Source organism: Micropterus salmoides, unplaced genomic scaffold, assembly GCF_014851395.1.
Source record: "Micropterus salmoides isolate LMB-PRFRI ecotype aquatic unplaced genomic scaffold, ASM1485139v1 Ms_hic_scaffold_13, whole genome shotgun sequence".
In the NCBI taxonomy this organism is placed as follows: domain Eukaryota; kingdom Metazoa; phylum Chordata; class Actinopteri; order Centrarchiformes; family Centrarchidae; genus Micropterus; species Micropterus salmoides.
This window is the reverse complement of record NW_024040374.1, coordinates 13194044-13221957: the sequence shown is the minus strand read 5'-3', so window position 1 is coordinate 13221957 and position 27914 is coordinate 13194044. Positions and strand designations below refer to the sequence as shown.

At 41.1% G+C, this 27914-nt stretch overlaps 1 long non-coding RNA gene across 1 annotated transcript; it reads right to left on the bottom strand.

The window, feature by feature from the left end:
* Positions 1–151: 151 nt before the first annotated feature.
* LOC119900564 lies at positions 152–27575 on the bottom strand. The gene is made up of 3 exons (XR_005444072.1): positions 27355–27575; positions 15537–15655; positions 152–4819 (listed from the first exon to the last, which is right to left on the bottom strand). It is a non-coding gene; the product is annotated as an uncharacterized LOC119900564 (long non-coding RNA).
* Positions 27576–27914: the final 339 nt, after the last annotated feature.

Here is a 27914-nt window from a genome sequence, read left to right as displayed (position 1 = left end):
TGCACATCAGCCCTCAAACCAGCCTGGGTAGTGTGGGGTGGGGGCAGATGATGACGGAGCTAGGGGAGAGAGGACGGAGAACGGAGAGAATGAGAGGAATCAGAAGAGACGGGGGGGGGGGGGGGGGGGGCAGGCAAGGGTGTCATTCCTTCAAACATGCTGGCCTTAATGGCATGGACAGCTCTGACATTTAACCACTGAATCATTTTTAGATAAGTGGATGTGGTAGTTTGTGTGTAGACAGTTGTGACTTTTTTGGGGATGTTTTTCTGGCTAAATATAAAGAGCTTTGAAAAACACAAGAAAAAAAATCCACTAAGGAATAATTACAGAACCTAATGAGTGAAACAACTTCAATTCATTGACAAGGGCAGATGGAAGAGAACCACGTTTGTGACTTGCAGCAAATTGCTGGACCAAAACTCAGACGCGGGAGATGTGACGCTCTCCTCATTCAGTAACTACTGTTGAGGTTGTCTTGAGCAACAACGTAACCTACAGTTTGTTCAGTGACGCTTCCTAGTGGAAAACCACAACTGTAATGGACATCTACCAAAAGGGGAATTACTATGAATGTGATACAGGACACCACAGATAAAGGCCACATATGCTGAGCAGATTGTGAATGAAAGGAAGCTATAAAAAACTTGCTCTAAGGAGCGCTAACAAAACCAAACTAGCAGAACAAGTTTGTGTAACAGATACTGTCAAAGTTTCACAATTAGTACTGTAGACCCTGTCAAAACACCCTGATTCCAGAAAGACAAATCATACAGGAGGTGATCGAATTACTCCAATATAACAAAAGAACCATCTGTACTCGGCAATACAGTAGCGTGTGAATGTGCTGTTCTTTTTTTTATGTCAATGGATATCCTTTCATCAGTAGAGGTTAAGGGGAGAATGACGGGCCAAAGGAGGGGACAGTTTTTGTGCTACTTTTTGTCCACCTGGGAGTATTTTTCCTCCACTCTTCCATCTTGCTGTTGTTATTGTCCCTCCATGAAGATCATTTTAGGCATTCACAAGCAAACTTTTGCTTTATAAAAAACATGCATGAAATATAAAACAAAATATATCTATGAGACAAAGTCTTTTTTTTAAATCATAAGACAGGTTGAATATGAAAAATACAAGCTAAAGAGAAAACCATTTCCAGAGATAAAGGGTTAGGTTTAGCAAATGGAGCTGGATAAGGCAAATCTAAAACTCAATACAAACGAAAACTACAATTACTTAACCTGCTACACAAAACTAATTATGGAGACATTGATGAACTGAATAATGATGTTAGCATTCCTTATTAGCAGCTATTTTTGTTTTTCAAGCACTTTGTATGGAAGAAACTAAATGTATAAGATTTCTGGGTAGTTGCAATTGACAAAAATTTTATCTGACAGAAATCCTGAATGTCCACACACTCTGAATACTGAAATATAGGCCTCTCATTATTTTGTCTATTTGGGTTCTTTTTTTTAATCAACAGAAAATTCTGTGTTTCATTTCAAAGTTAAAATATTACAGTGAACGTATTTGAAAAAAATCCGACAAAAAAAACACAACTTTTGCCAGCTAGTTTCTAATCAGGCTTTACTACTTGATTTGCATAAAAACACTTAAGTGGAAAGCCCAGTTCATGTATGTCTCTTATTCACTGTCATGACTGTGAATTTCTCTCTCCCCCTCCCCCCTCTCTCTCTCTCTCTCTCTCTCTCTCTGGAGGGGGGGGGGGGGGATTCCTGGCGAGGGTGCTGCGAGTTGTTGCTCTCTGCCTGCAGGTACAGACCGGCCTCCTCTGTCTGCCTGTCTGCAGATATCATACCGCGACGTGATCTGTTTAGCTGCCTGACTTAATGCTCACCTGCTCACGCGCCTCTGGCTCTCTCTCTGTGTGTGTGTGTGTGTGTGTGTGTGTGTGTGTGTGTGTGTGTGTGTGTGTGTGTCTATATTGACTTCTTCAGTCTCCTCACAGCTGGAATGCCATCGCCCTCTTTATCTGTTGCCCTGCGATTACAGACACACACACACACACACAGAGAAAATGATAGATGGACTTATACTACAATGACAAGATATTTACAAATATAAACACTATTAATCTTCTAGCAAACAATATGCAGTCAACAATAAAACACACACACACACACACACACAAATGGACTGACAAGCTGGAGTGGAAAGAATGGGGCTGATTACAGTAACTGGGGGAAAGGAAGTGAGGAAGGCAGGATTGTGCGTGCACTGAAACATGGACAAAAAACCTCTCAACATTTGCAAGCATTTACTAAACTACCATTTTCAAACATGCTTTTCCATCCAATGTCAATACATTTCAATCTGTACAGAGAACAAGTGGTGTAATTCCCACTGATGCCGGAACTGTATGCTTTCCTATGTGTTGAGAGGCTTTGAAAGCATCGCGTGTCAAGCGGTGTATATTAGGTAGTATATTATTCGTTATTTCATCCTCAGGTTGGAACGGCGCTGACAGATGCAGGCTGACGTGTACAACCACGCTCACAAAACGCACACAGACACACTTGAGTAGGGGTCTGAGTCCAGCTGGAGGTGGTCTCCTGCCAAACCTGCAGGCAGGCTGACTGTATTTATATTCATCACATACACACTGACTGGACCTGACAGGACACACACACACACACACACACACACACACACACAGCTGGGGAAAAATATCTACTGGTGAATAAATCAATATTTGAAGGGCAACCTGCTATCCTAAAAAACGAGAAACTATTTTACCTCCTCTGCGGCATTATTCTGTTATTCTGACTTCTTTTTCTGCTATTTTATCTACCATAGCTAAATATATCTACATTTAAAAAAAGGGAAGGCCATTGAGAAAAGAGAAATAGAGGTGGATGTGAGAGAAAAACAGACAACTGGCTGTAGACTAGCACCAGTGAGTAATGTCATGAGAGAGGAGAGGACTGGGGAGAAAAAGCGAGAAGAGAATAATAGCCAATAGGCAGGGCGAGCGACAGGAGCAAGAGAGATGGAGTGCCTCCTTCTCTCTCTCTTTCACACACACAAAGCAGTGAGAGACTCTGCAGGGTGCCAAATAATAACCTTCCTTGTCATTATCATCGCCTAGCCAAACCACTCTCCACTCCTCCTCCACCTCCTTCCGTCTTCCAACACAATCATTGCCCTATCGTTTACAGTGGGCCGCTAAATGGGAACATCAATAGACACATCCATTAGCAGTGCAAGTCCTTTCCTCTCTGATTCTCAAGCGCTTTAATAGCCAGCACACACACTCTCATGCCGCACCTCGGCCGACAGTTAACCAAGCTAGCCCCAAACTGGAAAAGGAGAGATGAATGTGTCATTACATCTCGTTAGTAATACGGTTGCTGTGAGGGAGGTGCCATCAGTTAACCTGAAGCTAGAAAACAAGAGGATGGGGCTGCTTTCTGATTTAAGTAGCAACAATCCTAGAATTTCCCCTCTTATTTATGTATTTATTTATTTTGCTCATGTCTACCACTGCCATGCCGTCATATTTTTGCACTGTACTTTTCAAAGATATTCTCCCAAAAATGTTTTTCACTGACTTTTCTGTTCAAGCCTTTGTAGGTGGGCAGATTTATAGTCTTTTCTGGCAACTTTGGAGACGTTTTCCCTGGGAACGACCTGCCAGACATCAGGAGTTTAAACCTGAAGTGTGCATAAAAATTAAATACTACTGAGTTATATGCATTAGTAATAGAAGCTAAACTCATAAGCAATATGTATTGTTATAGAAAATTTAGACCAATATTTATGTGGGGTTTTTTGGGACAGGTCAATGCAAATTAATTATATTTGTTTTTTTTACTTGTGAGCTATTGTTTTCAAAACAGTTGATAAGACACACACATAAACAGAGATTCAGTGGTCATCAAGTGCAAACTATCATCCTAAATAATAACAAAGAAAAACAAAATCAATACAAAGAGGCCAATCTTATTTAGAACTGCATTAATAACTTGTTAAGCTCAGTCTGAACTTTAGTCACTGTAACTGTAGATGCAAATTAACATGGGCAGCTGTTTGACAGTTTAATGAACATCAAAATAAAACCTGCCGCAACCCATCCAAAACAGTAGCGGATGAGAAATAGATAAGGAGGGACAAGAAGGGCAAACACAGGGAGTGAGGCGGAGGGGAGAGTTTCCCACAATGCCGCCTCACACACTGTAATTTCAGCACGCACGTTTTTTTTATTTGGATGGAGGGCAAAGCAGGATGCTGCGAAGCCTGGGAGGTGCACGGGGTGGGTAAGGGGTTGGATATAAGTTTTTTTTTTGTGGAATATGTAGTGTGGCTGACGTGTGGGGATTGGTCTTGACTGATGGAAATAGAAAGAAAAAAGAAGCAGACTTTCTACATGCACACACACACAGACACTACAAATTGCATGCATGAGAGCAAACACATACCAGTACTACATAAAATGGCACTAAGATTTTTTCCAAAATGAGACATCCCAATTTCGTTTTCTTTTCATAGCAATTTAATAGCACCAAGAAACTACTTTTCAGAGTGTAATGTGATGTTAAATTACTGAACAAAATACTGAATTTAGGAAATTGTGGAATACAAGTAGTCAATTTGTCTTTACATTACTCAGAAGAAAACAGCACAAGATAATGAGCTTGTTTTCTCACTGTTATTCTCCCCCTAACTCGGTGGTCTCTGATTCTTACCGTAACAGGCGGTGTGTGTGTGTGTGTGTGTGTGGCAGGGTGATGGCAGACCGCAGACAGACTCTAGGTGCCATTGCATGTGTGTGTGCGTGCCTCCTTCATGTCTGGACCTGGGCAGAAAACAAACAGGAGAAGAAAGCACAGGATAAATTCAGGTGTTACTTGGTAAACCATGTTATTAAAATATCAAACACAGACAGTCACATACTGTGACGTGCACTTTATTCAACAGCAGTGACTGATGTGTGTAACAGTATTAGCTGTAATAAGTCTGCACTTCATCCCCTCTAAAGAACTCACACGTGATTTTATATGTACAACAAGCCCACTCACAAACCAATTCCTATATACACTTTGGGTGGTCTTGAGAAACAATGACAAGGAGCCGTTGTCTGTGCACATTAACACATGATTCATCAAAATAAATAAATAAATAAATAAATAAATGACTTTGGACGTAGGCTAGGTGGTTTAAAGAAAAAAAATGGTGACAAGATCCTTGCTAACACAAATATATGGGATCAGCCTTTGAAGCCAGTGGAGTTTATAAAATCAGATCTTGATAAAAATCCACAGTAATTGTGTGTTGCAATTGCTGTTATGTCTCTTCTAATAAAGCTGAAAAGTCACTGATGTGCTTTTATGTGGTGCCGTAAACACAATACAGAATTTTGGGATAATGACAGCACCGACTGCAATGTATTATATAGAGCCACAGTACGATGAGGCTGGGAGTGATGTGCACTGAGACGGAATGAATTATCAAAATGAATTTCAGAGTATAACATCTTAAGCTGACCAGATGGAAAAGGAAAAAAAAATCTGTACAACCTGGAGATGTAGCGAGGATGGGAGGGGGGATATACATAATTTACTTTGAAAAAAAGATATTGAGTATACAAACATATTTAGCAAACTGACAACATGTATTTAAGTAATTTTCAATGAGATGTCAAAAAATAAAGTATTATAAGGGTATCCGTGTGGAAAAAGATATAATGTTGTCCAGGTTTACAAAATCTGTCTGTTCTTTGAAAGGCAAAAACTGAAATTTCCCTCTCACTATTCTTCTCTACCCAAGCAAGAGCTCAAGTCACGGTGGTATAACCTGCTCATGGTCCTGATAATAATTCTATTTTAGTGCCCCATTTGCAAAAGATCACATTTAAATCGTTAGAAAATCAGAATGCAGATTAACTCTAATTTACAGTACAAAAAACCCCATCCATATTAGTAGTAGAAGCAGTAGTATTATCAAATCACATCACAGTTTTACCGTTAGTTAGTCATGGTTATTCTGTGCATCCCCTGATGTTTTCTTTAATTCGAGTGCCATTTGGTCTCCCATTGTGACTAATAATGAGTCACACTGTGTATTCTGAAGGGTGCGGGTTCATTTATGGTCAATAAGCACATTAAAGTTCCTGTGGAAGACATATTCATCAATGTTTTTAAGCCACTTTTGGCCGTATTAATGATTTATTTGAGCACCCTGCTGTTTGTAGTTTTAAGAAGTCCTTTAAAGAGTCCTTTTCACTTCTTTGGTTCAACCACCATTTGGTCCTTGGCAGAACAAGCGAGTGGTCATAGTAAGATGTGGCAGGTACAAAAACTTCTTACTAATGATATCCACAAGTCTAAATGTGCTGTGTTTAAGCATGCTATGAATGCCCTAAATCGTTCCATTTTTGGTTTGTGTAAATATAGGGAGTGGAGTTTTGGGTTTTTAATCTGATCCAGAACCAGGCCACTGATCCCAAACTATAAATTTGAACGCAGATTCTAAGGCCAAAATCAACCTTGACAATAGTAATCTTTTATGCTCACATCAATCTTCTTTTTCTATCATATTGTATGCAGTAAGAATTATTTAAATCAGTCTTAGAAGACACAGCTCTAATGAAACCCATGCTAAAGAATAACACCACAGCTGAAGAAATCTGTCCAAAAGGTTGTTGAAAGGTGGCTTGCTTAAATAGACTTGCCAGTGAAATATGGTTCCTCTGAATTCCTCTCAGCCGGATCTACATTCATAGAGAAAGAACAATGATTGACCTTGGCCAAATGAAAAATTGCCTCAATTGTTCATACTTCACTTTGATGTTAAATACATTGAAACAGGGCAGAACAGGAAAGCTGCTCACCACAACTGAAGGAAAAATTAAACCTTTTATGCCGCCTTAGAACTGCCGCCCGTTTCCCGTTTCTAAAGCTCCCCCTCTGTTCAATTGCCTGCATCTGCCAGAATATACATACAATTTGCTATTTCTGTCTTGCCAAGCTAATGTATCCTTCAGTTACCACTCTTTTCTATGGTATGTTCCTTCCTACAATGTTAGTTATGTTTTAACCACCTCCTGCATCCTTTCTCTCCCACCTCTCCATTTCTCTCTCATTGTTTTTTATCTCTCTCTCCTACTCCCATCCCTCTCTTTGCTCCAGAAAGTAGCCTTTCCGAGACCAGGGAGGGCACCTCCATCATTAAGGTCCCAACGCGGAGTCACCAATTTACACTCTCATTAACAGATCCATGCGCTGCTCAGTAAAAAACAAAAACAAAACGGGACCACCCACGTGTTTAGGCCCCCTCAAAACAAAATGCAACAATAAAGATGTGTTCTCTCTGCTGGCTGAATGAGCCTAGTTTTCTAGCAAATTAACTGACATTTGGGTTTGATAGTACACAGGGCGTTTATGTGTTAACGAGAAGATGCTGTTAATCAGGATTGAATGCTTGAAAAGCCCTTGTTGTGGACTTGCAGTGTTTGTTCTTTTTGCACAAAGTAAAGGAAGCCTTGTATAGATTAATTTGTTTCCAAATGTGTCAGACTGTGTGTACGCAAATTTGATGTGTTTAACTTTTATTTTCACTCCTAACAAATAACTAAGAGCTTTTAAGAGAATATCAAATCCTGCATCTCCAGATGCTAACACCTTATTTCTAGTGACCCAGGTGACATTTTTCTCTTTACTGACTGCAGCAGAGATGCTGTTATTGATGAATACCCCCTTGAAAATTAAAGGCATACTTATGATCCTGTGTGGCTCAATGGGCAAAGAACACCACAAACATTGCAAGAGTTAAGAGTTCCAACTTCCACTGGGCCACCCAGGGTTGAAATGTAAGTAAAATCTGACAGACAAATCCTGCAATTAAGTTTTTTTAAACAAGTTTTGTCTCTGGTAGTTTGAGCTAAAGAAGTGCACACACAGGGAAAAATAAGTGTACCTCTAAGAATTTCACCTATGGCTGCCGAATGCTTTCATCAAATGTGCTTTTCTTTCTTTCTTTTTAAAAAAAAAAATCTGCTGCGCCACATCCAAACAACCAACAGTGGTACCAGACCAGGAAACCAGGAAACAAGTGACATGGCTGTTTTCATTTCTTTACCTTTTATGTCTGAACATACTATATACACTGATCTTTGTGCTTTGTCAGGATATGTCTGTGTTCTTACCATATTGTGCCTGTTTGTAATAAAACTAGTACAGACATGTAGAGCTAGACCACCCAGAGCAGTTACCCAAACACCCTCCTCTCTCTCAAAAAAGAAAAAAAAGTCACTTGTCTTAATTATATCCATCCTCTGGGCGTGTCTATGCCCAAAACAGACATCTGAGGCCCCCACCCCTCCACCAACTGGCCACAAACCTCACAGAAACGTTATGGTAAAAACATTTCGGTGAACACATTGACCTTCGGTGGAAACAAACCTATTCAGTACTGTAAGGAATCATTTTCGCTAAGGTTGCAAAGACAATCAGATTTCATATTATTTATTGTTGGATTATCTCCTCCTGTAGATCCCAGACTTTAAAAGGTACTGCAGAGGTTCTTTTGATAACAAAATCTGCAGGATGTTAAAATCAAAAGAGGTAGAATGAAATACCAATAATATCAGCCAGGCACTTAGATGAAACAGAGGAAAAGACAAGACAATGTGTCCACACACAAGTAATAAGGAGGCGTCTGCTCCAGGGAGGAGGTTGTTGTGACTGCGCTGTTCTTTTTCATGATCTATAATTTGAGAGAGAGAGAGAGAGAGAGAGAGAGAGAGAGAGAGAGAGAGAGAGAGAGAGAGAGAGAGAGAGAGAGAGAGAGAGAGAGAGAGAGAGAGAGAGAGAGAGAGAGAGAGAGAGAGAGACTATGCAGGCAGGACCCCAACGACTATCTGCCAGACAAATCCTCTCCTGTCTTTGATCCTTTGCCCACTTCTCTCTCTGCGGTTTTTGTTTTCAGGCAAACAACTGTGATGTTTAGCTGAAGTGCACTGAGATTCCAAGGGCCCCAAAGATGGAGGACTCTTAAAATCTACTGCAAAAAAAACAAAGGGACACTAGCATGAAATTTAGGACAGAAAAGACTTAAAAATGTTTTAAATGGTCAACACCCTTGTCCACTCCTTGCTTCTAAATGTTTTCAACATGCTTTTTTTCCAATGATCAAAGGGTTAATCTGATCTTGTTTTATTTTAGCTGAGATGCTATCGAAGGCCATTTGTTCCAAGCAGCGAGGCTAATGACCCTGAGCCAATGCTTGGCGTTTGGCCGGGAACTCAAGAGTAAGGGAAGGTAAGTAACCTCATATATTCTCAGGGGGCTGAGCTAATGAGAAGGATTGGGAATACGAACTACGGTCCATCATCTACTTAGGACCTAGACAGCAGTGCTGTCGCCCTCCCCTACACACACACACACACACACACACACTAATAGGATACCCAACCATCCTCCTTTTCTTGCACCTAATTTTACTTCTGTCTTGTTAAGTAAATGTACTTTGTGAAGCATTTTGTCATCAATAAATCAATACTGCATTAATTCTGAGACATTGGTATTATTACTGTAAACAAGGCATTCTGTCATCAAGATGGCTGGCAGCCTACTTTGGCCTTTTAAGTGTGTGGATTTTCCTGGTATGCTTTACGGTATAAAATATTTTACAGCACACAACATTACAAAGATGGCATTCTTCCAGCACAAAAAAGCAAGCAGCAATATGCTTTGTGTCTGAAAGTAAAATACAGTACAACATTCAGTCCTCTGGACAATGGTTGCACTTCTATACTGCAATTTTATGGAAATAAACCACCGTTCATCTAGGATATAACACTAATGTTTAAAACTGTATTTGCTTTAAAAAGGTAAAGTTATTCCAATGGCTTTTACATCTTAACTTCAAGTTTCATTATAAATGAAACTAGAGGTACATAATAAACATCAGTTTTAGGATTCTGTACATTCTTTATCATTACTAGCATCAGCTACTTAGTGTGGCATACAGTGTGGATGCCCTAACCTTGTGAGGCTGAGTGAATTCTGCTGTGATGGGAAAGTGCCTTTCCTCTGGCACGCACACGAATATTTATGTGTGTATGTGGAAAAAGAAAGAGTACAGGAATAAGTACCCTACTGCACTCTGTGTACGTGTGTGTTGGTAATACCTCCAATGGCAGACTAATGATAGGTCTTATCGACACCCAGCAGTGAATGCAGGCCTTTGTCTCCTCGCGGGACACATTATGGAAAGATTAGGGGGCTGCCTTTGACTCCTTTTCATTCTCTCACCCACTGATAAAACCCAGCACAAAAAATGCAACTGTTATATAGCTCCTGTAGCGTGGCAAGTTAAGACAAAATACATCCCCATACCCCTGCCATCAAAATAATTTACACAGCTCTTATGCGCACAGCTCAAAAACCCAGTATAAACTTTAAAAATTAACACTGAGATTTACATTTCAGAAAACAAAATCACAATGCCTGAAATGACCATTAATGTTGAATATAGAGCATATAGGGTGACTGGATGGAAAACCACAAGATGCATGGGCTTGGTGGTGCAGAACAATATTTAAGCTGTTCAAAATACTTTCAAACATGCATTACTACTTACTGTATGGCAGTTTCGTTGTTTCAATCTGTTTGACTTAATCAAATGTTAAAGAATATTGTTTTGTTTTTTTGCGTCTGAGAAACATTTAATTCCACCATTTTGCCTACAGATACATCTATCACATCTCTAGACATTTGGCTGGCCTAAATATAACTGTATAGTTAAAGACTTTCATTTTGGGAAGGACTTTTTCATCTGCTATCTTTTATGATTCATGCTCCCAAACATGTCATAAGTCATCATTCTCAAAATGACGCTGTCTCCTTTCGAAACAAATAGATATTAATTGCTCTTCCGTTGAAGTACATCTGCAGGTATGTAGGGCACAGTTTAGAATGAGTTGTTCCCCATTTCCACATTGTAAAAGAAATTAAGCTTTTTTCTGCCTCTGAAGGCTCTGGTAGTTACTGTGCTTATTTGAGGGTTAGGGGTTGGGGCAGGGTCCCTTAGACAAGCAGTTTGTTAAATGAAAATGTTTTCTTTTCCAATGATGGCAGGCGTTACTTTTCACATTTTGAAGAGTTCAGCATACAGCTCCTTGGGGAAGCGTCGTTTCCCGCTGAGTCAATAAAATCCTCTCCCTCTATTTCTGTGTGTTCTTTCTCAGCCTTATTTTCAAGTAGTTATTGTGAGAAATAGCCTAAAGTTCATAAAATTTGCTCCCCATAGCTCTCTGTCTTTTCCCTCTTACTCCCCCCTTCCATCATTCTCCATTCACCTTTATTTTCTGGCAAGATACAGTAACTCTGAGGGGATCAAAGTACAGAACATTCCCCTATCCCTTCTTCTCTTTCTTTACATGTATCTCTTTTTTTCTCAACTTTAATCTCAAGCAAAAGGACAATAAAGAAATTTCAAATGTAGACCTTCATTGAGTTATTCTCTCTATGCATCCATGTTGCTGGAATAGCAATCCAGAAGAGAGCCCCCAAGGCCAAGCAATGAGGATTTAGAGGCCTCATTTAGTAGGCAAGTAAAGTCGAATCTCCCCCCAATCCCATCCCTTTCCTCATAGCAATTAGAGAGAGGCCAGGAAGTGCAGTATTTTATGACCTTATAAAGGCATTAGAGACATCGCTCCATTGGCCCTCACCCCCATTGTCTATTTACCACTTCTCCAGTATCTCTCCCCTTTTTGGTTCTCTCATAGAGAATACTCTCCTGCTCCCTGAAATCTTCTCCACCAACATCCCTTTCCCTTTCTTGTTGATTCTGATTACCTCTTTGAAAGCTTGTCTGCCCACCACATTCTTTCTCCATTTTAATTTTTTCTATCTATGCCCCCTCATGCCCATCAATCTTTCAACCATCCATCCATTTTGAAACTTCTGTGGCTTCAAACTCAATAAAAGCTCTCATTCTAATCTTTAATCCTCTGGTGGTTGATGGGTGTTTTTGCCGGTGTTGGGGGGGGGCTTTGATAGAGGCGCACTAGATGTTGTTCTACGCTTTCCTTTGTGCGGACACAAATGTTACCATTTTCGACACTTGTCCATCAGGCTTTTACGCCCGTTTCCCAACTGAGTATGCCCGCGCCCACCCCCACCATTGTAAACCATCGTCCATCATTTGCTGGTTATTTTGCATGAGCGTGAAACTGACAATTACTCGCTCTGTCCCCCAGTCCTGCAGTGAATCAATATGACTTGACGGAGTGACTCATTCGCCTGTCATTTTCCCATATGCGTTTTTTGAAATATAAAACCGTGTGACACACTGTGGCTTCAGCCTTGCAACCCCGCCTCCGCATACACAAATGGACACCAAAAGAGAACTGTGGTGCTTCTTGAGCCCTGCAGATTTTAAAGCCAGCTTAGACAGACTCGGCTGCTCTTGAAAGACCTTCTTCTACCGGAGCAGAGGACAGACACACTTGAGAGGAAAAAGGGGGAAGAAGAAAGAGCAGTGGCATGTCTGGATACTTACAACATCCTCCACCATTTTCCTCTCTTTCTTCCACAGACTACGCTTGCATCATTTGGCCAGTTCCAAAAACAATGGGGTTGTGTGTAGTTATACAACTCCACTAATCCCAGTTGGTTGATATATAGTACATCCATCAAAAGAATGATGAATGAGAAGGAGAAAGCATTCATTCCTTAAACAACTTTAAAACTGCTTCCATTTAAAAACAACTTTGTCTTGTCCAACTGGGGTGATTTGAGCAGAGATTTGTAATGTGAAGAATTAGAATTATCGCTCTGCACTACTACAACCATCCTACTATCTTTCATGTCTTATAAAATGGGGAGATTGCCTTTTTTTGGTTGTGGACAGCCATGCAACAGCAGTGTGAGACAGAAAAAAGAAAGGCAGTGATGGAAGGAGGTAAATAAGGACTAGTTGCATGAGCAAAAACCTGGAAAAAAATGTGGGGGAGGGGCAGCTATGAACCTGTGGTAGCTCAAGAAAGACAGGGAGTTGAAAATGTGAGAAAAGGCAGAAGATTGCATGGCTCAGGCAGACTGAAAATAAGTGAGTGAGCGAGCTTGCAAGACATGAAGAGCTAGAGGAGAGAATTGAATTCGACTGGACTGGGTTGATATGAAATGAGTTGATTTGAACTGAAATAAGCTAAATTGAGTCTGTCTTCTGCAAAGTCATTGTGAGGTATAATTCGTATTGTTAGCATCGCTCAGAAAGCTGGACAGAGAAAAAAAGAGAGAGATGGAAAAGGACATTTGTACTGAAACTGCATGCCAGCAAATATTATGTCATGTAACAGAAGAGTCACAGGTTCATTTCCAGCACAGCCAGAGTTTCTGGAAAAGTGTATTGAAAATTGAACCCTACATGCTCATTTGTTGTGCATTTCCATTTTATTGCTGTATGAATTTAGTGTGTGTGTGTTTCTATTTCTCATCAATTATTCTACAGATTCTGCTACAAAAACACATGGTTTCAAAACACGTAACCATGTGTGCATTATATTTTTCTACAACTAGTTATTATGGAGGAATGACATGCTGTTTTTAATCCACAGTATTTTAAACACGATTTTACACTAGCGAAGTAATTAACATTACAATTGTAGACAATTGTGCAGAAATAGTACAAAGCTAGATTTGGGTTTATTTTGTTAAAGTGTTGTATCATTGTATTATTTTAACCTATTTACAAATTCATGGTAGCGTTGACATTTGGTGTTCTAAGGAAAAAAGGAAGGAAAAAAGGAGGCTTAAAGAGCGGTGGCTTAAGAAAGTCAGCTTTCATATAGGACAATAGAAAATTTTAAAATATAAGACATAACAGAAAAACCAAATGACCAAAGAAAAAGAAAAACACATCCTGCACATTACCATTTATATAGTCTACAATATAGCAACAACAACAATAATACAATATAAAATGAGCTATACTTATAGAAGGACAGGGGAAAATGTAGGAATGACAGTTATCTGATCAATCAAGTGAAGTGGATTTTCTATGTCTAAAAGTAATACACCCTGGACTCTATCCAAATAAAGAGTTTAAACACATCATTGCCAGGGTGGAAGAAGTACTTACGTAAAGGTTGCTGCCTTTACTTAAGTACTTCTTCCACAATAAAAGTACATGATTATTAGATTCAAAATATACTTAATGTACCAAATGTAAAAGTACTCAATATGCAAATGAAAAAAAGTATCTCACAATTGTACTTGAGTTCAGTACTTTAGTAAATGTACTCAGTTACTCTCCACCACTGACTATTGCTATTGTAACCTCTGCATGGAAGGGTGAGGTTGAAGAGAGTGCCATCAGAAGGGAGGATGACAAGAACTTAGAAAAACAACATTTTCTTTTCCTCTCACTGCCTCTCCTCTTTAACCACCCCCTATCTATCTGTGTGTGGTGGCAGCATTCTGGCCATGCCTGCATGGTAGAAAATGATGTATGCTGCTTTCAGCCTCATACACAAGAGAAAGGGGCTCTCTGAGAGACTGCTCACTTTGGGAACTGCTGAAACACAGTTCAGACAATAAGGCGGCTCTTTTCCAAGTTTCACTCCTGTATTTTGCCTTTTGGCTATGCTGTTCTCCAAAGAAATGTTTTATTTTTCCATGGTTGCTGGAGAGAAAAGTCCTCACAACATGAAATGGATTATCTGTGTTCTGACACAAAACAGGAACTAGCTAAATATCTGTGACAACATAGTTTGTATGTGGTGGAATACAATAATTAATGTGGATTCAATAAAAACAATACAGATTTTAACACTTTTTTTGCTTACTTTTTGGACTAATATTCAATTAGCATGACCAAAGATTACATGAAACACAAAGATTTAGCAATTTAGTCTCTTTTCATGTCTTCGGGTGGATTTAAATGTTTAAGTTTCAATGGCTCCTTAATGCTAACTAAATAGAATTACTTATCAATCCAAAATTAATTTTTAAATGTAAAAAAACACCTACTTTATTAGTTTAGAAATTAAAATGTGCAAATAAATCAGTTTTCTGACTGTTCCTCTGTAGCTGTATTCTTTCTGAATGTGAATGTCATCTAGTGGTTGCTGCAGTCACGTTAAAAAAAATCCGTTAACCAATAACACTTTGTGTCATTTCTGCATTTCCAAGTGACCTAATTATAGAAATCAAGAAATATATCAACATACACAGAAATGAGAATTGCTGGTGGGTTCCCCTTCAGTACAGAGAATTAATGCGAATGGAAAACAGGAAAAGATGCAGAGATAAAGACAACAGAAGTGGAGGATACAGCACGTGACAGGATGGTCGTTCTTCACCTGGCGGCTGTAGCTCGACCCCAGGGACACACACAAAAAACAAACATAACAAAAAACACACACATGCATGGATGCAAACACCAAACCCACCCCAGGTACGCAGCTGACACAGGCAATCAGGTGGAAGGGCAACAGAAGACAAACACACACACACACACACACACGACAATGTATGACCCCAGGGCAAATCGAGTTCTCTCACCTCTTTCATCACGCTCGTCTTTTCCTCGTTGCATTCGGCTTCCTTTCCTTCGCTCTGCAGTGAAGACTGCTGCTAGTGCTCGTTCTGTTTTTTATTCTTGTGCCAGCTCCTTTCATGACCTGAAACGGAAAAAGACAGAAAGAGGAAACGAACCATTAAGAAACTGTTTTGAGTGGAACGGAGATATCAGCTCCCCACATGAAGAAAAATAAAAACTTAAAATACTCCATTCATGGAGTGGGCCATGTGGGATTTTAGTTACTGCCTCTAAAATTCAGTAATCTTTCAAACAGTATCTTACTCGACGTGTAGATGGAATGTATGAACAAGATAGGAGCAGAGATTACAAATCGATGCGGTTTATGACCTTAAGAAGCATGTGCTTACATGAGAGTCTAGATATACTGTATTATGTTCCGCTGTATTTCATCCCAAGTAAATATTTTAAAAACATACAGTTGAAAACCTGTGCAATGCTGAGATATCCCGAGCGACACCAGCCAGTGTTGTATTTGTAGAGTAGATTAAGATTGCTTAAAGGTAAGGAGGAATGAGGTTCAAGTTGGGGTCAGGGAGCTCTGACTGGCAGCACGGCATTATTATGGTCCTGTATGGCTGATGATTGCCATTTACAGTTTGCATACCTGCAATGGCTTGCTGCTGTGTCCATTTCATCGTTCAATTTGTTTGTGGAGACTAAGTTTACTTGTAATTGTGCTGTTTGGAGAATGATTTTATCGTGGCCGTACTGCTGCGTAAATTCACAGGGTTTGTGTGTATGTGTGTATGTAAAGTACCTTACAGTGCACTGATGAAATTGCTAACAGCTGTGACAGCCGCCATTGTTCGCTCGCAAACACAAACACACACACACACTTTACGTCCATCTCATTTGTAGCATACAGCTGCATAGATAAAGCATGAGGGTTAAGCAAATATTGTACAATGGCAAGAAAACAATGAACCTTCCCCATCCCTCCCCAATCTCTCACACTCACTGCAGCATTGCTTGGAGTGTGCAAACTGTGTGTGTCTGTCTGGGTACATGTGAAAAAATGACTGGCACTGCTTGTCCTCTTTATTACTGTGAACAGAACAGACACCCCGCTCCCCTCCCATTCATTTTAATCTCTATTCTTAATGATAAACCTCTTCAGTCACACTCTCGCTTCGTCTATACCCCTCCAGCCTGTTGTCGACCCTCCCCAAAACCCTCGCGAGGCAGCAACAGGGCTCCTTTGTCTGCCCCACCTCCCCCCTTCTTGCCCCCCTCGCCCTGCCCCGGACGATGCTGGTTGGCGGAGACGGAGGCATGCCTCGACAGGAACACCAGAGGAGAGGAAGGGAGGGAATGAAGGGTGGAGAGAGGGAGGGATAGAAGAAAAATATGTATGTGGAGGGTGGGGGGGTCATTTTGGGAAAAAAAAAAAAAAAAGAAAGAAAAAAGAGTAGGGCTCTTACAGTTATTTTTCAATCATTCTTACTCTCCACACTTTCATTCCTGTACTTTTCTGTCCATCCAGCATTACATGAGAGGGGCTTTTCAGAGTGCGTTCGTGGGGAGGGGGGGGGGTGGGTTTGAAGGGACTACACCCTCATTTTGCCCACCGACTCCAGTTGACCGAGATTTGAGGAAAGTTGTTTGCAGACGACTATTTCTGGTTTGGAATAGGAAGCTAATTTTAAACACCAAAGTAAAGGTGAAGAAAAGAAAAAAAAACTCAGACTTTGTTATTTCTGCCCTGAAAGAACAAACTCTTACAAACCCCCAGCTCTATTCCTTTGGCTTTTACATTTATATGGCTCAGAAATAATGTGCGTGATATTCCAACAAGCGTTTTTCAAAAATAGCCTTTAAGTACACAACTTGTAATTTCTCATTTATGCAGAGAAAATACTGGCCCTGCCCATTGAGGTTAGTCAAGACATAATTTTAGCTGTTTCGTTCTGGTACCCATGCTTGTGCAGCAAACCCAGTTCCCTAATAGCATAAATACTGCTCTTGTAATGGTGCCTGAGGCATGTCTCATTTGGAAGTGAGGCAGACATCACAGTAGAGAAGTGCCTTTTCCTCTTAGCCAAAAACACACGTGCGCGCGCACACACACACACAGATGCCATGGCAGCTTCGAGGCAATCGGATCATTAACCCCAGCTAATCTACAAACATTATGTTTATAGAAAACGCCTGTCCAACTTAGGCGCCCGCACAGCCAAGTCATGCTAATTCATTCCGAGCGTGTGTCTGTGTGTGTAAGGGTGATACGGTGTATTTGTGAGCTGTGTGACGATGTGTGTGTCAACACTGCTGTGTGTGTCATGTCTCTCAGTATGCATGTGTGTACACTTGTGTGTCATGGCTGCCTGTGTCTATAGTGTGTCTGCTGTGACAGACACAGAGAGAACATGACGGAGACAGCGAAAGAGTGTGTAAGTGCAAATGCGTGTGTGTGTGTGCGTGTGTGGTGTAACTGCCAGCGATGCAGCTCACAGCCTTGATCTAGGCTTCTGCCTCTCTCGGACACCCTGCTGCGCCTGCTTCATCAATCAATAGGACAGATGAAGACAGACTCCTGCCGAGCTTTGCAGAAAAAACGGTAGCTTGCGTGCGTGAGTGTGTGTCTTTCTGCATGTAAGGAGGCTAGAATGCCCTCGGGGAGAACGTGGCAGACATGATGCAAACCTTCAAGGCTTCCTGCCCACACAGAGATCATCCGCACTCGATTTGCTTTCTTGTACCAACAGAAAAAAAGTCTTGACTCCATTTGAGAGATGATTTGCACAGACTGATATATTTGCCAGTGTATTAACCCGAACCTCCAGCAACCTCTACCACATCTCAAAAAGATGTAACACAGGCATGTAAAACATTGAAGGTTTGTTTTTTTACTTGTGTAAGCAAAATTCAATTGGATTCCATTATCTTCTCACCTTTTTAGGTTGTGTGAAGTGGTGTAACTAATTTTGGAAGCATTTAATATCCACAAAAATCACACTGACATTGAAACTGCTTTGATACCACAACTATTGTCTCTCCTCTATAATACCAGACTAAAAAAAGCACCAAAGAACACTTTTCCGTTGGTCAGATGAGACTTTTAACCAGAATCCAGGAAAACTCAATTGCGCGCACACACACACACACACACACACACACACAACTGTAATTACTTGCTCCCTCACCCTCATACGCACAAACAGCCATTGATGTGTCTATCTACACTCCTTTAAACCCTGTCTATAAAAAACATCTCAAGGGCTTATTCAAAAGTCTTTATGAAAATGGTTTTAATATACCTTAAGGCACTGTCAAATGAAGTGGAAAATACTTAGAAGCTAAAAAAAACTTCCACAAGCAGGCGAGGCAGATCAAGTGAACTTCTGATATTTTAATTTTCTGAAATATTTTCTGTCAATTAAAAAGCCTGCGAGACTCTGAACACAGCTGTGAGAGAAACGCCTAAAACTGCCAGCATGTGAGGACTGAAGTGAAGAAAAATAGCTTGTTGGGTGTCATCAAAGCTCATCTACCTAGTGTATTTACTCATCAGCAAAGTAGGAAGGTATGCCCTTGGAGACATAAGCAATTGTATATTGTCAAGGGACTGTGATACGATTAGTCATTGCCGTGTATGTGTGTGAGTCAGAATTAGCAGCTAGTTCAACTTGAGAAAAGCCGAGACTGAAAAAGTGAAGTGTTCCCTTAAGGTTACCGTAATCCAGGATACTCAAACATAAAACACATCTGTTAATTTTTTTACTGAACTTTTCAGAAATGTGGTTGAGCTGGAAGAGGTTAGTCCCTGTATAGATGTGTGTGTGTGTGTGTGTGTGTGTGTGTGTGTGTGTGTGTGTTCCTATTTCTCATCAATTATTCTACAGATTCTAGTACAGAAACACATGATTTCAAAACACTTAACCATGCGTAACAGTGTACTCTATTTATTATAACTAGTTATTAAGGAGGAATGCTGACGTTATAGAAACCTTTCATTTTAAATCACAAGATCCACAGTATTTTAAGCCTGATTTTGTTAAGATGGTCCCCAGAGTTCAGTAAAATCAAGACCATAAATCAATTTCACGATTTCTAGCGAAGTAATTAACGTTGTAATTGTAGACAACTGCGTAGAAATAGCAGGAAGCTAGATTTGGGTTTATTTTGTTACTGGGAAGGGGGAATGTGTGTCATTTCCTGGTGCTCCAAATGGCCAAGTGACTTGAATGCAAAGCCACAGAAGCCATTTCTCCCACAGCGCCTGAATACTCTAGAACTCTTATCAGTCATTGGGAGGTTTTGCCTCCTCAGTGTGCAGCAAGACAGTTGTTTGTTTTTAATGTAACTTGTGATATTTGGCTGGGCCTCAGTGCCCTCTCTGTTAGCCATTGTGTCGAGATGAATGAATCTTTCTTCCAAATTTCATACAGAGATGCACTGTGTGAAACCATAGAATCACCTCTGAGGGCATTAAACTGAATTACAGACTATGCAGGCTCCAGGAATAAGCCACTATTACTGATCTAAAGTATTAACCCTTGATTTAAGATAAATTCTACCATTCTGTTACACTTCTATATCACTGATCTTGTTTAACGAATTTTGAGCGTTATTTAGTGTGTTGCATATATTATAATTTACTTCCGTGGTATCCCGCATGTTTCAAGATGAATAAGTGAGAGCGCTGTGAGACTGGGGAACAAACAATGCTATCATTGTGGAAATTACAATAAAGCTGTTAAAGAGTTTGATGGATTTCACACACTAGCAATCATGGATTAGCAAAGATGCAAGCTGTGGCTGCAAAGCATTCTGGTTTATTGATGCCTCTGTAGACAAATGAGCATTGCTTCCTCTTCTGTGATTGATTGTTCTCTGCATGACTGCTGAACGTCAGTGCAAAATGGCAGACCGCTTGTTTGGATTTTGGGTGACTCAGAACAAAACCAGTTGTTTACTCATAGATAAAATGTGCTTCTACCTGATAGTATTCTGAGAACATCCACATGCTACGTCACATTCAAAGACGTTTCTGAAAATGCAAAAAAAAGGCATAGTGTAATTACAAAATGGACAGAGAAATGTGATGGAGCAGTTGTTTTTACATAGTACTAATTGGTATTTAAATGACTTAAGGTCTCATTCTCAACCCTAAAGTTAAGTTAATGAAAAAAAGAAAAATCCAGACATGAAATCTTGTGTCAGTTCCTAACCCGGAGATGCCCTGATTGCACAGGAACATTGTGTGATTTGACATTGTACCGACGCCTGACGCTCAGACAAAGGAGCCGGTGCAGGCCTCGAGGGGGTAGATGACAAACACTCCTAAACCATAGCCAGACATAATCCCCCCCACCTCCCGCCAAACCCCACAACAAACGCACAGCGAAGGGGGACTCATTCAGAGCATATTAGGGAGGTGAAGGAGGCCAGGCACTGAGGGACTCTCCCCACTTGGCTGTCCTAATCATCTGAGACAACCCCTCCAGAGGCAGAGCCCCTCCCAATCCCCTTCCCGCCTATACACCCCACTCCGACCCCTCACGCATGACCCAGACACATCCAGGAGCGTTTACAAAGGGCGGGCAGCCATGAAGTGGGGAAGCTGACCAAAATGAACAGCCCCCCCGGGAGCTGTAGTTTAATTGTCCATCATCTTGGTCCAAATTAAACAAGCTCGAGCGCATTCAAGTATCCATACAGACACACATCCCTCCCACCACCACCACCCCACTTTTAACAGACTGGCACGTTCCATAGAGCATGCCATTGATGCAGAATGATGAGCGAGACCCCATTGTCTCATTATATTGTCTTCAATTAGGCAGGAGATGATGGGAGACAATGAGAGGAGCATTTGTAATCATGAGACTCCCAAACTCATGCTGGGAAACAGAACTTCATTATGCCCAATGGTCCCTCATCGACGATAAAGCCCAAAATGTGTGGTTCATCCCTAGGAAGTTTTTCAAGTATAAATGGTTCGGAAAGAAGTGAGTCACCAGGAAATAGTGTAGGGGGTTCTGAAACTGAAGACAACAAATATGGGTAGAGGCAAATCTTCGTTTCTATGCAAGTGAACAGCAGGTTTCAGTCTGAGAAATCACATTCTAATTAGATCTCCAGTGCACTTACCTGAATCCTGTGCAAGTTTAGCACTCTAGTATTTAAAGTATTAAAAGTCAGACTCGGGTAGGTTTTAGAAAATAGAGTTAGGGTGAAATTAGGCAGAAAAAAAAAAAAAAATCACTGATAATACTTAAAGAAGAACAAGAAGCTCAGTGCCTTTCTGAGCTAGTTTTTCCAGGGATGACTTTACAGGCACAAAGCTGTGATGTCTTTTCATCTTCACCACATAAATGTTGTACAAGCTTAGCTCTGTGAGCAGAAGCTCTGGCAGCACTGGTGTCAGCTCAGACCCATCTGTAGAAATTAGACTTCTTTACGAAAGAGAAAGAAAAACTCGAGAGCGCATTATCTGCATTTACCTGGAGAGCGTTCAGCTGAGAAATGACTCTAACCCGACATCTTGCCAGCTTTGTAGCTCACCCGTCATTTAAATCACGTTCTACCATGGCTGTTAGGCTTTGATAGAACCATCCGACCGGACAAATACAGCTTTCACAAAATTGTGCAAATTATTTCTTTCAACTGGGATCGCGGTGGTATTGTTCCCTCATCCCTGACCCCCCCACCCCCTCCCCGTCTTTCCTCTATCCTCACGGCACAAAGAGCTAATCTGAGAATAACACTCGCACCAGCTCTGACACATTGTCAAACCAAAACGGGCTGATTTTATTTTCTTTAAATCATGTAAGTGAAGCATGAGGTAAAAGCTATCACCCATGGAGGAAAACAGAGGGGTATGAGAGAAATAGCTGCATATTTTCTCCCCATACACGCTGCAGGTATTATATATTATGCTCCTTTTTACCCATCTATCTCTTCAGCTGTTCTTCCACATGTACAGTATCAGAGAGGGACCAGTTAGATGCAGAAACTTTGTTTTTTCTCCGTTTGCAGATGAAATCTGTCTGCAATGGGTGCCAGCAAGAGGGAAATCTGTCAAGCCCAGCAGCCCTGGGGCCGAACAACCTTTCCTGCAAGGCCCCGCTCCCTTATCTGATTCCAGCAGATAGGGTGAGATGATGGCCATGCCAGCGCCTTTGATTTTTTAAGTATATCCCTATGCTTTCACACTGCTTTATTGATTGCCGATTGTGTTCCTCTACTAAAAGAGAGCTTTGAGAATGCTCTATTTGTAATGTGATCACCCAGATGAGGATTGCAGAGAGGTGGACACACACTAATCCAATGTTTTCCCCCCAGCCTCTAGCATTGTCGATGGTGATTCTTGTGGATCGCCCCTGTCGAGTTTATCATCGCCTGAGGCACAGATGACTACCCTCTGACATGTTTTTTCTAAGTCAGGAGCGGTCAGGGTGTAATCCACACTTAAGAATTACTTTTTATAAAGAACAATAGCCAAGGCTGGTGATCTAGAATGGAAGTCAAATTTGAGACCAACCACATTTAACATCCACCAAAAGACTCATTATTCATCCATTTGGAATAGCATTAAATTATATTAAATGCATACTACAAAAAGCAGTCTGGTCGATGTTTAGTGTATTTCTACAGGATCTTTCAACAGCATCGATTTTCAGTTCAGTCATGATTGTTTTGACCACAGGCTTAATGTAAATTGTGCTCATCGACCTCTGTGGACCCGACACATTCCTCTGTGTTGAACAGCACAAGGCAGGGAGCATCTGCCTCTTCACTCCACCCAGATGGCAGCAGAAAGTATGTAAATTGGTTCATTAACCTTACAGTACTTTAACCACTGGGCCATGCAGAGGGCTCGTTCCATCCGGGTTTTCTTGAATTTTATTAACACCCATTAATAGCATCGGGAAACTTTCGCTAATGGCCTGAGGTGGTTTGCTGTGGTGTTATCAAACACTGAAGTAATTATACATGACATCCCTCTGATTAACACTCCTGTGATTATTGCACCATGTCAGATCATCTTTTTTCCCCCCATTTAATGACATATTTTTTTGGGAGAGAAAATATTTCAAAGGAAGAAGAAAAAAAAAAAAGGCCTGATATTATCACAACTCGACCCCACCCCAACAAGCAGGCTTGGAACTTTAACCCCTGACAATAGAATGGCATGAAAAAAAAAGAAGCAGGGGTGTGGAAATGTGAAAAGGATCTACGTTTTCATACGAAGTTCCCCCCCAAATACTTGCACAGTGTGTGAAAAATTTGCTTGCTGTGTGAGCTGCCGGCAGTGAGTGCTTGCACCTGGAGCAGGGAGGAGCATATGAGGGGTCATGGGCCCCTCACAGGCTAAACAGGATTGGAGTTCTCCCTCCTTAAAAGGCCAGACGACCCCTGGGGCTGCTTCGCACAACATGTGCCTTTCACACACCTCTTCCTTCCCATTCCTTCTCTCCTTCGATTCGCGTTCACCTCCTTTCCTTTTCCCCTTTGGAAAGGCACAGTAATCCATAATCCACTCAACTATCAGCAGCTCAATTATCCATCCCGTTTGCCCATTTTCTCTCCTCGGATGGAGATTCAAAAACAATTAACCTCTTCACGGCTGGGGACTTTTCCCAGGAAAGGGCACGGTGGTAATTGAATGACTCCACCATTTACATTCCTGACCATGACTTCACTCCTTCACGCATAAATCTGGTTACCGTAAATCCTAATCTATGGCTTTGTGATTTTCCAATGTCATTATCATGGATATTGTTTTATCTTGCTATGAAGACAGTATTTTACTTCAAGGGAGATTTAACTAGACAATTTGGTAATGTTTACATAACACCCTTTTGACCTACTTAAAGCTCAATATATTTACATAACTTGTACTCAAACATGTTGACAGATTAGTGATTTAGAAATGATGTCTTCATAGAATGTTAAATAATAATTCTCATGTCAAACTCAATTAACAGTGCTATCCTGTAAACTCGTACGACTGGACTATTTCACACCAAGCATCTATAAGCTATGGCGCATCCCCCCACATCCTCAGCCCTCAATAAAATCTTCTCTTCTCCCCCTTCGTTATGGAGGGGCCTCCTATTCATCTCCAGGTAGAAAGCCTCAAAGTGTAGGAGGGAAGAACAGCTTGTTGCACACATTGAGCTTTTTTATTACTTCCCCCTTCAAAGGGTGGTGGCAGAGGAAGAGACATCCTCAATCTTCTTGATGCCACGATACACAGTATACACACTCAAACAAGTGGCCAAACACTTGCTTTTCAAAACATCACATCTGAGAAGATTACATAGTTGAGGGTACAGAGAGAGCCCATTCCAGCTGTTAGGGGATAATCTTCTAAAACACATTTTAGCAAAAACATCATTGAGAAAAACAACCTCAGGTTACACAATAAAGCTATTAGGCTTGTTTGACTAGAAAACAGAAAAACGTACAATACGTACAACTCGACTTGTTCTGTTCACCATCTTTTCAAGCAAATATGTTGAACAAAGACTCCAACCAGCCATTTTCCATAAAGCATGCTAGCTTATTATCTAGCTAACCCAGCAGCAGCCAAATGATGTAATACCTAACCAACACACATCGAGAAAACAAAGACATGTACTCCACAGAAGGAAGGAGACACTCCTGAAGATGAATTTGTCTGTCAAAGAAATACACATATCGAAGCATTTTTACCAACTCATACCTCTAATTATTGTTTTGTATTTTCTTTTACTTGACTTCAGAAGCTACCTCGGCTTACGCCCCAACTCAAAGACGCCCACTGTCAGATTCGAGGTGCGACAGACTGCAACTGAGGGCCTCATTTAAAACCTCCAGTACAGTAAAAACTGAATCTTCAGGAAGAAAATATGTTTATTTTTGAAGCTCAAAAGATTCAACTCCTGTTAATTAATAATGGTATATTGTTATTTTATTGACTAAGCTTGTTGAATTCCAAGATCAAGACTCAAGTTTAACATCATTAAACTCGAAAAACTTAACAGGGAAAACATAAAGCTTCCGACACTCCTGTATGTGGTACGGAAACATTTCAGTGATGTAGTACAATTAATGTAACGCAAAGTAGCACAACACATAAACCCCAGCTTTTTGAAAAATATAAAAAACAACAACAACAACAACAACAAGCACCACGCCATACCTATATTCTTGCAGATGCTGGCCAGAATAGCTGAAATCCCACTCTCTCTCACTCACACACACACAAACACACACAGAGAAGAAGTCTTTGATGTTTCCTCATGAGTGTGTGTATTGCAGCTGTGTGAGTCACCCACACTCCATCCAAGATCCATATAGGCTACACAGCGGAAGCAACAGTAGCAGTAACGATGAAACTGCAATCCTGTACCATACACACACACAGACACAGACACACACAACAAGATAGCTTGTCTTGATTTTGGATGGAGAAATGGGAAAGACGCAGAGGGACCGGGAAGGCAGGCCAGCATGAGGACAAAAAAAGAGAAGAAAAAGAGAAACTAAAACAACTGGCTGTGCCCCAGACAGACTGTAACTTCTCTTGATCATTATGTCTAGCGTTCAGGTGTCTGAGCTTGGGCCGACTGTAGGCGGTAGTTAGGTTGAAGGTGGTGGGAGGATTGAGGGGGGTGAGGGTAGATAACACAGCAGCCAGACAAAGAGGGGAGTAAGAGCACTGCCTACATACCACCAGCATCAAGGAAGGGAGGGTGGGAGGCAAGGGAGGGAGCAATGGGAAGAAAAAAGAAGGGTTATAAAATTTTGATTAGACAATTCTTTGCTGAAGTGACTTTCTGTATTGGCTTGCTTTTTCTTTTCTTTTTTTTTGTCAGTTCCCCTCCCTTCTCGCTCCTCCAGAGCGCTGCCTCAGAGAATGGGGCAGACAGATTTTATAGGTCCTAATTAAAGCCATCTGAAGCCTTTCAAAACATCAAATGGCCCAGTCCCCCGCTCTTTCCATCGTATTGTGCAGAAATCATGGAAAATCAGAGGGCACCCATTTTTCCTTTGACTCCCTCATGTACATAAATTTTGGACCCCCCTCCCTTCTCCCCTGCAGGCGAATTTCCAATCAATAAAAGGGTTCAGTGAATGAACATGACCTCACAGAGTGTCTGTCAAATTCACTGGAATTTGACATAATTGCTTGTTGGTGGAGGAACTAATTTTGGGGGAAGGGGGGCTTTTCACTTTATGCATCTAAACCTAGGCTAAGGGATGTTTTTTCGTCATATCTTGCATTGGAATTGTAACATAAGTTTACTGAAGATCCACCCTTACCTTGCCTAGGGGATTAAAGTGAAGTGCAGCTCTGTTTTAGTGCGCTTCAAGTGCTCCATTTTTTTTCTCTCTTGCCCCCCTCCTCCCCCTAATTGTCCCCATTGAGCAGTGTGGACCGGTTGCACAGCCTGCCTGGCTAGGGTCAGCGGGTTTACCGTGTGCTTTTTATCTATATTTCATGCTATGGCGCTGTGCGCAGACAGCCACACATGCACAATGAGAACATTCTCAGAGACGCACAAATAATGTTGACAGGAAAAAATAAACTCAGAGATCATTCGAGCATCAAGTGAAGTCAATTATGTTTAGCCATAAAAGCCTATCACGTTTTTAAATGTTTAATTCTCCTTTGAATGTAAACAAAAATGACAGAAAACACACGGTGAAAAAGTGACTCATGCAGTCATAAATTGAAAAAAATGAACTTGTGTCGACTAAATAATAAATGTAACTATTACTTTCCGGATTGTTAGCCATAAATAAGCGATTAGAAGAGAAAAAAATATAACGTAGCGTACTTACGATTCATTTCAATAACTTCTGGGTGTTATTGTCTCGCCCCTGCGCCTCCCCGGTCGTTTGGAGACGGAAAAAAGTGTGTTCCTCCGGCGAAGCAGGGTCATTGTCATCGACAGGATCATCGGCTTCATCTGATGGCGATACAATTTGCATAAGATAACACCTGATTAATTCTGCTGAGGACAGTGGACGTCCGATTCCGCCAGTGTCAGGTCTTCAGTGATGCCCGCACTCGCCGGGATTGAGAGCTGAGAGGAGAGGGAGAGCACAGAAAGGCGTCATGTGAGCCGGGTAGAGGTGCGCCATTGGCCAGCCGAAGAAAAGTATGATAAGGCTGCTCTGTGCGCCATTGGCCCAGGACGGTTGCGGAGGCGCCTCCTCACTTGGCTGTGCGCAAGAATGTGATTGTGGCTCACTGTTCATAATTTTCGGTTGCGGGGGGGGCAGTTAGTAACAAATTGTTCTAAAGATCTTCTTTTTTTTTGTCATTGTCACACTGTTACACGGAGGGCAGCGAGGAGAAATGGACACATTCTGTTTCCTCTCTATAAAAAAGAAAAATG